At 38.6% G+C, this 17,642-nt stretch overlaps 1 protein-coding gene across 6 annotated transcripts in view; it reads left to right on the plus strand.

The window, feature by feature from the left end:
* The window catches only part of LOC145269112 (RNA polymerase II transcriptional coactivator-like), a 106,396-nt gene that overhangs the window by 18,651 nt on the left and 70,103 nt on the right, over positions 1 to 17,642 (plus strand). The window lies entirely within an intron of this gene.

The following is a 17,642-nucleotide window of genomic DNA, read 5'->3' on the forward strand; positions in this document are numbered from 1 at the left end:
TTACCGAAAACGCTCTTTTATGATAACATTTTTATCACTTTATTTGCTTAAAACTCTTAAAATATATGTACTTTATCATTATATTATTACGCTTATCGCTCCGTCCGTTATCATGCTGTGCATCCCTAAAAAAGGAAAGTGGAATATTCCAAATAAACCTTGTCACCCTTGAAATATAAAAAAAAAAATAAATTGGTGATGTTGAAAAATGATTGGTCTTTCTTGGCCTTTTGGCTAAGAACTTTTTGCTTAGCTTCCCCACTCCACGAACAATTTTACAACAACCATTGATTTGTTTTATCTTTTTTTTTTTTTTTTTTGCTAATGAATTGAACTTTTTTGCACATGCACACACAAAAAAAAAAAAAAAAATGCACACACAGATAAAGTTTTACAAATTGTAAATGTTATTTGTATTCTGAACGCTGGGGTTTTTAGTTAGATTAGAATCCACAGAGTGAATGAGGTATTTTGGTAAATGTCTTTCTAAAAGTCTTCATGATTTACTTTTGTTAGATAGTCACAAAGACCCTGTACCCTCTCCCTCCCAATTTCTTATAGGGCCTTGTGCCTAATTTTGTTTACTGTAAATGTTGCATATGTTTTGTGAAAATTTATTTTTAATTTATTTTTATCAAGATTTTGTGTACGTTTGCCGGAAATAAAATATATAAATAAGATCAAAGTGTAGTATCTGTTCTTCAGGTGCTACATTTCAATTTCTTCTCTCTCAGTGGAAGAGAAATCCTTTACGACTAAGACAATTTTTTCTCCATGTTAAAAAACGACCCTGGTGTCTAAATCTGCTCTGGGGAGGCATTGTGAATAGGTACTATGTTTAATGTAACAAAGATTTAAAAAAGTAGCTGGAAAGTTATTTCTGATTTAATTATAAAATGCCCTGGAAAATGTCCGTTCTGATTATTATTTTTTTTTTTTTTGTTTACTTGCCTCCCCACAAGGGCGGAATTGGACATGAGGTCGGTTAAAAATTTAGGGGAAAACCAGCTCCCCAAAAGGGGCACTCTGGTCAATAACAAAAATAAAAATTGTATCAGTAATGAAGGATTTCTCCATTAACCAAGACCAAAAAAGGGGGGATTCAAGTCACTGGAATGCTGAAACTGATACTGCACTCAGAAATTCATGTTGAAGCAATGGTTGCCTAATCTCTAACCGTGTTAATGTTTTTATGTATTACTTTTGAAAAGCTGCTGAAAACAGTTTATGATTTAAACATTACTTTATTTCAAGTAATATGATTCTATGATAATAATTCAAATATGAAGTCAGTCCCGGAAATTACTCAAACCGTTTACGATTTAAACATTACTTTATTTCATGTATATTTTTAACAGTGGGGTGGGGGATATTAAATCAGTTCCGAAAATGGGTGAAACCATTTACGCATTACACATTACTTTATTGGTTTATTGGTGGGAAATATGAAGTCGGTTCTGGAAATGGCTGCAACCATTTACGCTTTGGACATTACTTTATTTAATGTATATTTTTAACAATAGGATGGGAGATAAGTCTGTCCCAGAAATGGCTGAAAAAATTTGATTTATACATTACTTTATTTCATGTATATTTTCAACAGTGGGCTGGGGATTATAAGTCAGTTCCAGAAATGGCTGAAACAGTTTACTATTTAGACATTACATTATTTCATGTATATTTTTAGCAGTAGGTTTGGGATATAAAGTCGGTCCCGGAAATGACTGAAACAGTTTACGATTAAAATATTACTTTATTTAATGCATATTTTCAACAGTGGGGTGGTGGACATGAAGACAGTCCCGGTATTGAATGAGATGTGCAAATATATACTATCAGAAAGCGTCGCCCAGTATTGAATGAGATAGGTGGAAAACATTGTAGCAAAATACCCAGCGTCGGGACCAAATGAGATAGGTTAACAAGACATTAGCAGAATATGCGGCGTCACCCGGGATTGGATAAGATAGGTGAAACATACTATGAGAATACCCAGAATTGATTGATTTATTTGTAATAAAATAATCAGCCCAGGCAATATATCTAAGTTATTAAGTAAGGGGCAGCGACATAGTGGGTTAAAGTTATGAAAAGTATTGTCAAAATTAGTAACATATCCAAGAATTATGAAAACTGATGAAATGTGAGTTACTTGATTGGTGTGTTTGTAATGATATAATAAGCCCAGACAATATATTAAACATATTATATAAGTAGGATGGAGAGGCATAAAATGTTTTTAATTATAAAAATTGAAATTAGTAACATCCAGAATTATGAACAAAGATTAAATGTGAGTTAATCGATTGTGTGTTTATAATAAAATAATCAGCCCAGGAAATACAAAGTAATTATGTTAGTAAGAGATAAGAATGGTTTAAATTATGAAAAATAATTGTCGAAATTAGTAACATATCCAAGAATTATGAAAAGTGATAATGTTATTTAATGCATTAGTGTGTTTGCAATGAAATAATCAGACCAGACAATGTATCAAAGTTATTATTTTAGTAAGTGGGGCGATGATGTGGGTTAAAATGATTGGCGACATTAGTAACATATCCAAGAATTATGAAAAATGATGAAATGTGTTAATTGATTGGTGTGTTTGAAATGAAATACTCATCCCAGATAATATATCAAAGTTATTATTTTAGTAGTGGGGTAGGTTGATAATGTGGGTTAAAAATATTAAAAATAATTGGAAATGAGTAACATATCCAAGAATTAAGAAAAATGAAGTGTGAGTTAATTGATAGTTGTTTTTTTATGAAATAATCAGCCCAGACAATATATCAAAGTAATCTTTTAGTAAGAGAGGACGACGAGGATGGTTTAAATTATAAAAATTTTTCGAAATCCAAGAATTACGAAAAATGACGAAATGTGATTTGATTGGTGTTTATAAAAAAATAATAATCCTAGACAATATATCAAAGTTATTATATAAGTAAAGGGGAAGAGATAAGGAGAGCTTAAATTATGAAAAATTATTGTCGAAATTAGTAACATATCCAAGAATTACAAAAAAAATGAAATATTAGTTAATTGATTGGTGTGTTTGTAAGTAATCAGCCTAGACAATATATCAAAGTTATTATTTAGTAAAGAGGGAAGGGTGAAAATGTGGGTTAAAATGAAAAATGATTGTCGAAATAAGTAACATTCAAGAATTATAAAAAATGATTAAATGTGATTTCATGCATTAGTGTGTTTGTAATAAAATAATAAGCCCAGACAATATTTCAAAGTTATTATTTTATTAAGGAGGGGGCGATAATGTGGGTATAAATTATGAAAAATGATTGTCGATATCCAAGAATTATGAAAAATGATGAAATGGAGGGTTAATTGATTAGTGTGTTTGTAATGAAATAATCAGCCCAGCAAATGTATCAAAGTTATTATTTTAGTAAGGTTGGGTGACAACATTGGTTTAAATTATAAAAAAGTATTGTGGAAATTAGTAATATATCCAAGAATTACGAAAAATGCTGAAATGTGAGTTGGTTGATGTGTGTGTTTGTAATGAAATAATCAGCCTAGACAATATATCAAAGTTATTATTTTAGTAAGGTGTGCGATATGGGGAGTTTAAATGATGAAAAATAATTGTCAAAATTAGTACCATATCCAAGAATTATTAAAAATGATGAAATACGACTTAATTGATAGGTTTTTTTTGTTTTTGTTTTTTTTACAAAATAATCAGCCGATACAATATATCAAATTTAATTTTAATATTTTAGTAAAGGGAGGGGCGATAATGTGAGTTGAAATTAGGAAAAATTATTGTCGAACATAGTAACATTCAATAATTATGAAAAATGATAAAATGTGTGTTAATTGACCGGTGTGTTTGTAATGAAATAATCAGCCCAGGAAATATATCAAAGTTATTATTTTAATAAGGGCGCAGTACAGTTTTAATAAAAAAAACTAGAATATGATTGTGCTTTCATTCATGCTGAACAGAATGCTCACAGCATGCATGCTCAGCAACAATATATTACATATGAAAATGCTGCTGTGGAATTTCCACAGGCCCCACTAGTTATTTATTAATTTATTTGAAAGTATATTCATTTTCAAACAAAACTGTGGTATTTTGAGGACTTAAGTTGCTTTGGTTTTTAAAATATGATGATTTTAGCAGAACCCCCTTGAAATCCGTAATTATCCAAAGCGTTTTATATATTGTATTGCTAATAAAAGGAAAAATGTTTGTACATTTTCCTGCCAAATTACTGTCAATTTTTGATCTAGACACTCGAGATTTGACATAAGGAATATTGAGATTTAGAAAAATCTTTTTAATCAGTTTTTGGACAGAAATTTGGCTGTCAAGGGGTCAAAGTTCTTGTATAGTTTTTTTTTTTAAGTACTGTGAGAAATTCTATAATTATAAGCACGCCTCTGATTGGTCACCCACCATCTTTGTTTTGACCAATCAGTTTGGTTGAGATTTAATCGCCAAGCCCACAGCTTGGCGGGTTTTTGCATGCCTCTTTTTCAGGCAGCTCCAGACAAGCAGCCAGAGAAAGAACATGGAACTCGACTCTCTCTGGATATGAGGTATTTGGGTGCCTTTACCCTTCGTCTCCTTAAGACTATATTTTAAAGCCTAAATGATTAGGCTGCCAGATACTTTAAGAATTATTGACCTATCATTAATGACTTTTCCTTCAAATGAACATTCTTTATGAACTTCTATGATGTTGACTAGTCGAGAATTGAAGCCTTCATCAGAACCCCTTCGAACAGTGCTGAATTCCAGTTCCTGCTGAAGATAAAGGAATATTACCTTTCAAAGTGTTATAAACTCTATTCAGAGGCAAAATAGGCATTTCCTTTTTTTGCTACGAAGAATGAATAAAATTTGTCAAATTTTAGATGTATGCTTTGTTGTAATTAATTTTTTGCCACTGTCTTGAAGCAAAAACAGGTTAGAAGAAATATTCAGAGTCTAGCATTTATAGTTTAAAATACGATCTAAGCCCTCTCCTTAATTTAAAAAGTATTTATTCACTTGTTAGAAGCGTAGAAAAGTGAAGTCAAACATTGTGAAAAAAAAACAAAAAAAAACTTACACCAAATGCAAAATTTAATTATCTGTTAGGTACTGTCAACGTGCTAAAACTTTTTCTAATTTCAAAATGTTGTTCCAAATGGTTTTTACACACTTAATAAAAAATGGCCGTATATGTAGAATAATCAAAAGAACTGTAGTAGTGAATAACACACAACAACAATAATAATAATAATAGCAGCAACACTTACCAAGGGTCCAGCTTATGTACAAGACAATATTTATTTGCATAAATATATATACAAAATGTGGCACAAGGCCAAAAATAGGGGGGGGGGGTTAATGTGGACCTATCTAACATAAAGTTAACTTAACTAGACTCTTTCACCAGAATACCAGAATCACTCTATGGGAATCCTAATTATAACCTGAAAAATGATATATACATGATGTGGGGGGGTTGAGGCTAAAAATTTTATATACAAAAAAGAATGAAATATTTACAATGAAAAAATAGTAGTTAGTAAAAGAGCCCCCCACTACTAATTGTGGCAGATAGAAAGCTTTGTCAGTCGAAAAGACGCAGGTCCACACGAAAACTGACTTTATTGAATAAACATCACAAAAACGACCTGCATCACTGACAAAGCAGTCCATCCGTCACCTAATTGGGGTCGGGAATGGGGATTATCGAACCTAAGGTGGGGGGGAAAAAAAAGGGGGGGGACAAGGGCAAACTAAAAGAGGGACTGGGACGATGAACACATACATACTCTAGCTAAGCTAAAAAATCAAACAATAAAGCCTAACTAACCTATACTAAACTAATCGGTCCGATACTGATGTCTTGTTAGTTCAGGACACCCAAAATCCTTTTTGACCTAAATCAAATCAGAAACGAATTCAAGGCCAGCTCCAGTCACTCTACACAGTCGCGAAGCTTTCACCCACCTTTCGTTGAAATTCACAGGAGTGAGTTTCACCTTCTCCAGCTTAATTCGCATTTTCAACCGATGCTTGAACATGAGAACAAGCTGGGGAGCAGTGAAGGTCTCATCTCCGTAAACCTCCTTCTGTCGTGTCGACCAAATCACGCCTCTCATAACAGCTAGCAAACACAGAAAAACATAACGTTCCTCTTTCTTCATACTCGGCGCCCAATTGCAGCACGGGGAAACCGCATCCAGTACAAAAAAACGCCCATTTAGTATGCGAACCGTGAAGCTCTCAACTAACTCACATAACGGTCGAACGATAGCACAGCGGAAGAAAGCATGGCTTAGGTCTTCCTCCCAATCTCCGCATCGGACACAACTAGGTGTCATTGTAAAACCCGCTATGAAAAGTTTTGTGAACCTAGAGGGCATCTCGGATTACCAGCCAGGTGAGCGATGCCTCGTAGTTATCGAAACAGCTCATTCCGGGCGCCCAAGGCCATATCGAGCGACGCTCCTCATTCGTGAAACCGAACTCCTCAATCTTTTCGTCTCGGACAGATCCCCTCACTAAAACCTTATATAGCACTTTGCGAGACAACAGCCGGGTGTCAGAGAGGCTTTCATTCACCCGTTGAAGGAACCTCAACGCCTGTCGACACTCGTAATAGAAATGGCATTCGTTTCGGGGCCTCCTGCGTGCCTCCCCCTCAGCCGAATGCACACTCTCCAAAGCCGGAAAGGCTTTCTTAGTGTCTTCCATCCAGAAGACACCGTTCCCTAAGTCAGGTGTACACATTCGGTTCAGGTATATCAGCCTTAGAGTGTGTCTACGTATTTTGATATTAGGCATACCCAGACCGCCTTCAGACGGATGCAGGCAACAGATCTCCCGAGCAACCATGGCTTGCTTTCCGCGCCATAAGAACGCGAAAAGAGCACGCACTAGTTCAAGTAGTGAGGACTCCGGGAGTGGAAGCACTGATAGACGGTATAGGATCAGGGGGTAGATATGAGTATTGCATACCTCCGCCCGACCCTTTAAAATTAGATTTCTCAAAGACCACAAATGAGCTGTGGTCTTGACCGCTTTCAACACTTCCGACCAATTTTTCTCCAGCTGAAGGTCGGCCAAACCAGACGCCGAGTAGCTTGCAGGGCCCATCAGTCCAGCCAAAGGGCCCCTGAAGGGGCGTTCCCCTCCAGGCACCAACACGTAAGCCAATAGACTTAACGTGGTTGATTATGGCCCCTGTTACCTGTGCATACCGTCTTGTTTCCATGTCGACGACTCTAATCTCGGCATTGCTCGTTACAAGCACAGTCACGTCATCGGCATAGGCGGTATACTTTACTGGGGTAGAACCACCTGGCAAAGTAATCCCGCGAAGGACCGGATTCACCCTAAGCTGGCGCAAAAAGGGCTCAAGCGCGATGACATACAGCATGGGTGATAACGGACAACCTTGACGGATAGATCTTGTTAACCTGAAGGGCTTCGATCTCACCCCCATTCACCTCCACCATAGCACCGGGGTTAGCATACAAGAGGCGAATCTATGAGCGAAACTGGGGTCCAAACCCAGCCGAGCAAAGAACATCCCCTAGGTAACGATGGTCCACCCTATCGAATGCTTTGGACTGATCTAAATTGATCAGCGCGGCTTCTGTGTCGACTTTCTCTATGATCAAGCGTATCGCGTGCAAATTATCTTGAATCGTCCGGCCCTTAACAGAACACGTCTGTTCGGGACTTATGAGGCGATGTAAAACAACCTGCAAACGATTTGCTAAGATCTTGGCCAAAATCTTTAACTCTGTGTTTAACATCGTTAAGGGCCGGAAATTGCTAATCCCATCCCCTCCATTTTTATCTTTGCGAAGCAATTTAATGATCCCTCTGGTAAAGTACTGAGGTATAGACCCGTTCCTAAACCAGGAGTTGAAGAGTGTGGCCAGCAAAGGAATAAAAATGGGCGACAGCCTCAAGTACAACTCGTAAGGCAGGCCATCAATCCCAGGGGTCCTGTCTAGCCCGACTTGTTTCAGAGCCTCAAGGACTTCTTCCTCTTTTATGCTACCTTCACATGTAGCTGCTTCGGTCGCTTCAAGGCGAGAAAAGTCAGCTAAATACGTGTCAAACTGTTCAATCTCCAGACCGGGCTCCATGGTAAAAAGCTCCTGCAAATGAGCTCGAAAACCCTCTAGGATTCCATCATTTGATGTTACGGTTCGTCCGTCCGGCAATGTGACACTGGCGATGTGTCGATCAGTCGCACGTGGGCGCTCCTCCACACGCATTGACGCGGCCATGTTTGTTGCCTCGTTCGGCACTCTTTTTAACCTAGCCCTAACTACTAGACCCTGGTCCTTCCTGTTATCCAGGGAGTCCAGTTCAGCCTTAATTAAAGTATAACTATCACTATCCCCTTCCTCCACCGCCCTTTTTAATCTATCATCTAGTGCTGCTTTCGCTGCTCTAGAACTAAGATTGAGTCGATGACTAAAATCAGCAGCGAAGGACCTAATTACTTGTTTAAGTTTTCCCCACCACTTATTCCCGATAATGGCTCCCGTCAATTCCCTCTGTATTGTTAGTAAAAGCTGTTCCCGGAAGCCCTTCACGTCAAACAACGACGTGTTGAACTTCCAGTAACTAGCCATCCTAGGTTTAACGCTATCTAAGTTTACCCGAACCCGGACTAACCTATGGTCCGAATAAACTATGTTATGAAAACTTGGACAGTCTAAAAGCCCTAAGTCAACTCTCCTAACTAAGAACCGATCGATGTAACTCGAAAGTTGCACCGGATCGGAGCCGTGTCTAGCTGTCCAAGTCCAAACTACATCCCCGGGCTTTTCGTTTCGAAATTTATCGACAAGATCAAACTTGTCGATAAAGTCTCGAAACGCCTTAGCATCCCGGTTCTGGTTAGTAGCCCTTGAAGTATTACCCCCGCGATCTAAATCAGGATCCAGGACCGCGTTCCAGTCTCCCGCTAAAACTATCCGCCGAGACGAATTCATGAAGGGCTCGATCCCCCGGAAAAAGGAAACCCTCTCGCCATGGCTATTGGGAGCATAAACCCCAATAAATCGAAATGCCACATCCTTTACGGTAACATCCAGCACGTGCACTCTTCCCTCTGGATCAGCATAGACTGGGTCACACGAAGCATCAAGAGCGCGTCTAACTAGCCAGGAAACACCCCTCGAGTGGGAATCAAAATGTGCTGAATAGAGCTGAAAGTCCCTAAGCAGTACACTCTGATAATCACTGGGAATGAAGTGCGTTTCCTGTACACAGCATATATCCACCCCGAGGCGTTGAAGGTCGCGTGCAACTCGAAGTTTACGAGAGGCGTCCCTCAACCCTCGGACATTCAAAGTAGCTAACCTTAAAGCCATTGTGATCTATCTAGGGTTGGGTATCCTTAACAAACATGGACGGTGCCAAGACACCGACAGCTGTCCCCAATGATCCAGAGGTCATCTCATTAGTGATGGCCCCATCAGGGGACAGACCACCGATGTCTAGAGGAAATGTTAACTTAATCGCTCTATAAAGTGAAGGGTGGATTTTTATGGGGACCCGTCCAACACATAGTTTCTCCATTTTAAGTATGTCGGAGTCGCTAAAAAAGGCTGCTGGAGGAATGATATTAAAAGCAGAGTTTGCTTCCTCCAGCATAGTCCAAACTCCTTTGGCCTCTTCACCACTTCTAACCACCGTTAAGTCTTTTGGCATTGGGAAAATTTTCTAGGTTTGTAATATCCAGTTTGTTTATCTGCTTCACCGCGTAGAGGTTTCGGTAGTCTTTTCTACCATGATTTTTTGATATGGCCTCTATATCAGCCGTGATCTTACGTCTTTGCCCTGAAAAAAAGGGGGTCTTTTCTTTTTTTGGTCTTTTTCTAGGGAGGGACTTCTTTGTCTTTTCTTTTCAGAAGTAGAAGGGTGAGGTGATAGAGGAGGGGGCATGTCAATTTTCATAGGGGAAGCGGGGGGGGGAGTTTTTGGGTGTATTGTTTGGGGAGCAGAATGGAGACGGTTTAGGGGACGGTTTAGGGGTCTTTTTGGATGGGGAGCCAAGGGTTGTCAACTTTGGGTCTCTTTTTGGTACGTTTGCGGGAGAGGGGTGGCGCTTTACGGGGTGATCTTTTCTCTTTTGGAGGAGGGGCAGGCTTTTCGGGGAAGAGAGATTCGGGGAAATCTAATATCTTTTTTTCTTTTTCTTTTTTCTTCTCGCTTTGCTTGCGCTTTTCATCAAGCGAGTCCTTTAGTTTTAGCAGGGCCTTAAACTTGTTGCCCCCCGGGTCTTTACTGGTCCTAATGTCTAATATCTGCTCTTTGGTCAGTTTATCCGCGTACGTTTTACGAGGCGATTTAGTAAACGGTACCAGTGTCCATTCTCTCTTTTTGGGCGATTCCATCTCGGAGTTGAATTTTTCCTCAAATTCTTCTGCTGTGATTTCTTTAATCACTTCAATTGTTTTGCTTGTATTTGGCGTTCTAGCCTCAGGTTCGAGGTGCCCAACAACCACCTCTTTAGGGTTTGTTGTGTTTGTCACATTGGTTTTTATCTTTTTCGGACAGGTGTAAGTTAAGTGACCTACTTCACTACAAATCCAGCAGGTCGGCCTCCTCCCTGTGACCACAATGGAGGAGTTTTTCAGCTCCCGCTTCCAGAAAGTAGGGTATTTCGAGGAAAGCTTCTTTGTTTAATAGTATATCGAAGGACCAGACTCCGTTGTACTGGTCCACCTCTATACCAGTGATATCACCGAATTTCAGGAGGTAGGCAGCTAGATATTCACCTGGGACCGCCCCTGGAACTTCGAAAATGGAAACAGTCGTTCTCCTCCGTCCTAGGTACTCCATTCTTAAAATGTAGTCTTGTGTAATGATTTCCTTTTTGGTTAGTGCGACGCATTCTTCCTCTGTTTTAAACAGGGCGGCCCAGGTATTGTAGCCTCTGCATTTCGTTACACGATCCGCACGCATTCCTGCCGTTGCCAGTAATTTGGTTACCGTTTCCTTAGTTGACCTGATCAATTTTTTGGTCTTGCGATCAATCACAAAAAGTGAAATCGTTTTCTTGGCAAATTCCTGTAGCCGTGGTGCTTCCAAAGTAACTCCTGTGTCTGTAACATATTGCAGACATTTCCTTGCTTCCGTTAAAAAGTTGTTAATGTCAATTTTAACTTTGGGTGGTTTCGCCCACCCATTCTTTTGTTCGCCACTTTTGTCCTCTTCCAACGACACATTGCTGGCGGGCGCCATGGCCGACGGGTTAGAGAGGGGGAAAAAAATAAATAAATAAAATAAAATAAATAAAAAATAAAAAAAATAGGGTAAAAGTCCCGTTCAAAAATAACAGCAGGAAGATAACAGCAATAACAACTTTAACAAATAAAACAAGTTTAACACGGCAATAACAATAATAATAACAATATGTGAAACAATCGCAGGAAAAAATAACAAACCAACGTGACGATAAAGACTCGGCTTATGCACAAGACTGACACCAGATTGAGCTGGACTGAGGGCTTGTATTTATGTACAAGCATATCCAATCAGGTGATTCAGCCAATCATAATCCAAAGAATAGACTGGCCCATGTGTGCACAATGGAATCTCCCATTGTGCCATAAATAGTTCTCCTCTTTCATGAGAGGTAACTTTAGTCTTTGCCAAGTTATCCACAATTTGAATGCTGACCGAAAGTCCACTACACAATCCAACATGGCGCTACGAACAGGATTCGAGACAGAAGATTGGGAAGACTATTACCTCAAAGCAGGCATTGCTGCCGATTCCGCCAAGAGCTAAGCTGCAACTTTTGTGAAGGAAAAACTGAGGAAAGAAAGCCTTCAAGTAATGGATCGAGCCATGCTAAGAGAATTGGGAATCACAACAATGGGAGAAGCTCTGTCTATCCTTCGACAAGCCAAGGAGCCCGCTACCCAGACCACCTATGCTAAGGCACCAGCTGCCAGGCCTCGCCAACTTCATCTCGAAATGACCCCTCAATAATTCAGAAAATTTCGGATTGATTGGGAAGTATTCACCAGAATAACGGACATGCCAACTTCTCAGGCCAATATCCAGTTATACAGTTGCGCTGATGAATCCGTCCAAAACGCAATCATAAATACGTACCCTAAGTTCTTCACCACCAACCCAGACAAGCTGCTAGAGATGACAGAAGCATTAGTAACTCAAAAATCAAATCCCATAGTCCATCGGATGACATTTGCAGCTATATGCATATATATAAGATGAACCCATCCAACAATACCTTGTTCGTCTTAGGTCCACGGCCATAGACTGTAATTTCTCATGCCCCAACTGCGATCACGACCTGTCCGACTTTTACATCAAGGACCAATTTATCAAAGGGATATCAAATGATACGCTTCAGACCAATCTACTGGCAAAAGCCGGGTTGCTAAGAACTCTCAACCAAAATATTTGTCATGCTGAGGCATTTGAGTCTGCACTATGGGACCAAACTGCAATGACTGATACCTCAGACATAGCTACAGTCCGGATGTCAATATATCGCAGGCAAAAAAAAAAAGGGTGCTGTACGGACTAGCAAAGGCAATATTCGCACTAGCCCTACTGCTACTCACAACGATAACATTGCTGATAAAGAACCCCGTCAAACCTGCATAGGTTGCGGTAGTCACCAACACGGTACTCCAAGGACAAGTGCCCGCCATTTAACATGTCCAGCATGGAATCAAATGTGCAACACTTGTGGGAAACTTAACCATTTCTCAGCAGTGTGCCGGACAAAGAAATATCGCCCGGCAGTGATAAAAAGTTCTGAAGACCAAGAAGCTCCCATGAATACACTCATGGCCCATATCACATTCGATCAAATGAGGGGCACCATTATGACTACAGAAGGTGATCTGTTAACTGAAATAAATGCATCAGTAATCCCATTCTCACCAAAACCAGATCCCAGACAAGCTGTCAATATCCCTAGGAGTCGTAGTACAACGCTAAAGGTTTTTCCCGACAGTGGTGCCGCCATTTGTCTTGGGGGACCAAAGCATTTAATCAAAATGGGCCTCACAGAGATTAGTCTTGTCCAATCAAGAAAGATCATACGAACAGCTGGAGGTTTCACACTCATGTGTCAGGGTTGGCTACCAGTTGAGTTTGTGGTCAGAGGGAAAACAACTAAACAAGCCCTCTACATATGCAAGGGCATACAACGGCTTTATCTCAGCAGAGCAGCCTGCATCGATGTGGGAATATTGCACAAACCCTTTAGCAGACGAACATGAAGAGGTAGACACCGAGTCTAAAAAGTGTGTAGATCAATTGCCAAATCGCCCCAAAAACCTCCCTTTTCCCGCAACAGAAGATAACATAGGCAAACTTAAGAGCTGGCTCCTAGAAAAGTTTGCTAAAACGACATTCAACAAAGATGGGATATTTCCAGCCATGTCCGGCCCAGCTGTCCACATTCACATGTCCAGTGAACGGTGGTGGGCATAAAAAGTAATGTAAAATAACATCTTTATCTCCAGGACCTTGCAACAGTTTAGAACTTGGACTGTTAAACAGATTTTTGCCATGGGAGATAAATTCTGCATGTGTTACTTTATAAGGTCATTTTGTGAGGTTTTATGACATTACAAGTCACTTGGGGTTAAACAGTTATTAAAGATTAGTTATGTTTGAAAAAGAATGTCCTAGAAATCAGGAATCATTTTGATAAAAATTTATATGAAGAAATGATCTGACCACTTGAAATTCTAAAAAGTTTTGGATTATTCACGCATAATCGCTTTAAAAAGCAGAATCTTATTTTTTGAAGGTGCTCATCTGCTAAATATAATTTCAATTTTAAATTGACAAACTTAATATTTTCCTCCCCTTCTCATCCCAAACAAGGCTCAGTGCCACTTTGAGGTAGGGGGCTACTATTTGGGACATAATTGCAGGGATAGGGAGTTGAGCAACAAGATCTGTTTACATTACACTTGAACTTCTGCATGTCAGTACAGTCAGAAGCAGGAACCCAGGAAGGAGTTCCAAAGTCTTGCAGTTCTGGGGAAGAAACTATTAGAGTAGAATGCTTTCTGGGGATGTCTACTGTGTAGGGGTTAGGGTTTTGCTGCTTGTCGGGGGGGGTATTTACGTCAAGGGGGTGGTACAAGAGCTTGTAGTTTGTCAGTTGTACTTGTAAAACAGGCAAAGGGATGCAACATTTTGTCGAGAGGCTGAAGCCTAGCTGACAGTTCAGGACCTATTAGCTTGGTGACTGTCCAGGAGCAAGAGACTAGTAGCAGATGCACCAGCTCAAATGTGACAATACTCCATACATGGGCGAATGGTGGCCTTGTAGAAGTATAGGGTACATTCAGGTGTAAGTAACTTTCTAGCACGGTAGAGGGAGCCCACCTTTCTCGCAGCAACCTTTGATGTATCTGTTCCAGCTCATGTTCCCTGTAAACGTTAAGTTGAGGAGTTTGAATTACTTTCAGGTAATGTCATAGCTATTGTTGGTGGAAGAGAAGGTTTCTTATGATTATTAAAGGAAACAAGCTTAGTCTTGGCAGCATTGAATGTTACCATCCATTTTTGTCCCAATTTCATTATCGACTGGAGGTCTTCCTCTAGGGTTTCCATTTTTTTTTTTTTGTTTTTTACAAGGTGGTCGCCACTTATCAAGGCCCGGAAGCCACTCAGGGATAAGGGTTATTGTAAGTACAGTACGTTAGTGTGGAGATTTGATAAAGTGTTTACTTAAGGGGGCGGTTCATTAGGAATTTGTTAACGTTGGACTTGAACACATCCAAGTTGTAGTCAGGTGGGAAGCAGGCAAACGGAATAGTTCCACAGGCGTGCAGTTCTAAGAAAGAAGCTTTGTTCATGGAATCCACGTTTTGGCACAGATAAAGAGTGGGGAAAATTTTTCACAGTGGATTCAGCTAGACGGGTGTTTTTTGTGAAAGATTGGCGAGGGGGGGACCAGAGATTGGAGTTCAGACGAGCACCTGCCATGGAAATAACGATAAAACAAAGATAGGCTCGCAACGTCTCTTCTGTGGGAGAGAGCTTGCAGGGAAGAGAAAAGGGCATCCCCCACTAAGCCACAAAGTCTATTTTGTACTCTGTCAAGGCAGGATAGGCTGTTTTTAGCAGCTCCTGCCCAGATATGGCAGCAGTATTCCATCCATTGCCTTAGATATGTGTTCATTTTTCTCTTTGTGCTTGCCATAGTGTGGTGGCATCCGCAAATATACCCATCTTAGAGGCAATTTTATCTGGGAGGTCATTTATGAATATCAGGAATAAAGGTCCAAGAATAGCCCCCTGAGGCACACCCGAATTTATATCATTGTTTTGATGTACATCCAAGACGACCTGGATTATTCTCTTACTTAAAAAGGATTTAATTATGTTAATTATTTGTTCAGTAATTCCATATGATCTGCTTTTCCTGAGAAGACCATTGTGCCACACCCTGTTAAAAGCTTCAGATACATCTAGGACTACTGCTTTATTTAGTGCATGGTAAATACATTCAGAGATTAGTTATATATCAGCAGTAGAACAGGTTTGCCTAAATCCATATTGTTGGTCAGACAGAAGTTTAGCAACTGTAAGGTGGTAGACTAGGGCTTTATTAATTATGGACTTGTATATTTTGGCAAAAAGAGGGAGAAGGCTAATGGGGTGATAATTTACTTAGCATTATAAGCGTATGCTATATTTCCGTGGACATCAGCAATATTACATACCTAATGTGCTTCAACAAGTCGTATCTTTTTTTATTTGTAGGTTAATTTTTAAAAGAATTCCATTGATGGAAAGAGAAGAGAATAAGCATTCCAATGATGTTTATTTATTTTTCTTTTATGCGTTCAATGTTTTTATGCTCCAAGTTCTAAGCAGTTCTAAAAAAAATGAAAAAAAATGGTAAAAAATGACAGCAAAAAGTAAGTACTTTTGCCGGACCATCTTAAAAAATCTACCAAAAATCAGGTAATTATCCAATCAATACGAAATTTTCAGCGATTATTAAGAGAAGAATGAACTTTATAACAGTGTACTTATTTTTCATAAACAATATTCATATATATTTTTTTTTTTTTTTTTTTGCTTACCCCCCCCCCCACCTTGGTTTGAGGGGGTTCCAAATATGCTTAAAATAATCATCTGAAACGGAACAAAACATTGTGTTGTTGTAAGGGACAGAATTATAGATTTAAAAAAAAAAACTTGTTTGCATACCTTATTTTGATGTCTGAATATCAGAACTTCGATTGTGTTTAATTATCCCGCTTTTGAGTTTTGAAGTGTGAAATTCGGTGAATATGTTAAGTAAAATAATTTAAGTTAAGCAAAACAAAAAAAAAATTTTTTTTAATATTTATACGAAAAAAGCCATTTTTAAATCTTTGATAAATAAATTAACAAATTCTTTTTAGAGAGCCGAATAATGCATGACCATTATTAAACAGGGCATGCTTTGAAGAATTGATACAAAAAAAATAATTCGATAAATATTGTGCCCTTTGTGTTAAAAATATCATTTTTTCGATCCAGTTTGAAAACGTTTGCCGCCTTTCGACTATGGTGGACGAAACACGCTGAAATAATTTTTTTTTATTCTGCTTTAAATTGCCCCCCTCCACATTTTGGAGAGCTTGGCCCCCACACACATACACATTAAAAACCAAACTCATGCAAATGGTCACCCATCTGGTACTGGCCAGCCTCAGCGTTAATAATACATTGAAATTTTCGTCACTGAAAAATAAGTTTTTGCTTTTTGGTCTCCCGTAGTTTGCTTTTTATCAAGTACAAATGTAAACATTGTAATCAAATCGACACAAAGTAACTGGTTGCCTATATGAATAAGTGGAATTATTTGAAATCCAGGTACTTATATTATAATATTTTTGTATATTCTCATAGGAAATCACCCTAAATCTTAGTTAGACAAGAAATAAACAAATTAATTCTTTCAAAAACCTTTCTTTTTTTTAATTTTTTTTTTTTTTTTTTAACTATTTATATACGTTTTTTGTGCAGAACAAAAAACACCAATTTGGGGAAAATTTAACATTTAAAATTTAATTAAAAATAGCAGAAAAAGTTTTACATTATTCTTTGTATATAAAATTCAGGGTTTTATCTTTCTGGAAAAAAAAAAGTTGCTCAGAAATAATGGATTTTAATAAATGTAATTTCGTTTTAAAAAACAACTTGATTTTTCGGCCATTTTTGGTGGTGTCTATTGTAGATTAATACCTTCTGCTACCCCTCCCCCATCTGACCACCTCTCCAAAATATGTGATTCTACCTTTATAGACAATTGCATGTGAACTTGAAAAACTTTAAAAGGTAAACAAAAATTATTTTAGAATTTAATGTAAAATGATTTCCCATTTTGAATCATTCTAGCATTTTAGGGCAGTTACCCCCCCCCCTTTTCCTATAATAGATAAATCCTGGGTGTTTTTTGTTTGTTTTCTAAAAGGTGATTATGTGTGGTTTTAAGGTCTTTGTGCAATTGTGGGAAGGTTGCCACTCTGACTTTGGGTTAATGATAATTTTCCTTAAATTATGTGTGAACATCCTGAAGACTTGAAAGAAACAAAACAAAAACAATTTTATAATTTAGATTGGGGGTTGGTTTCAC

The sequence above is a fragment of the Euprymna scolopes genome, chromosome 4 (genome assembly GCF_053919585.1).
Source record: "Euprymna scolopes isolate OS-2025 chromosome 4, ASM5391958v1, whole genome shotgun sequence".
NCBI lineage: Eukaryota > Metazoa > Mollusca > Cephalopoda > Sepiida > Sepiolidae > Euprymna > Euprymna scolopes.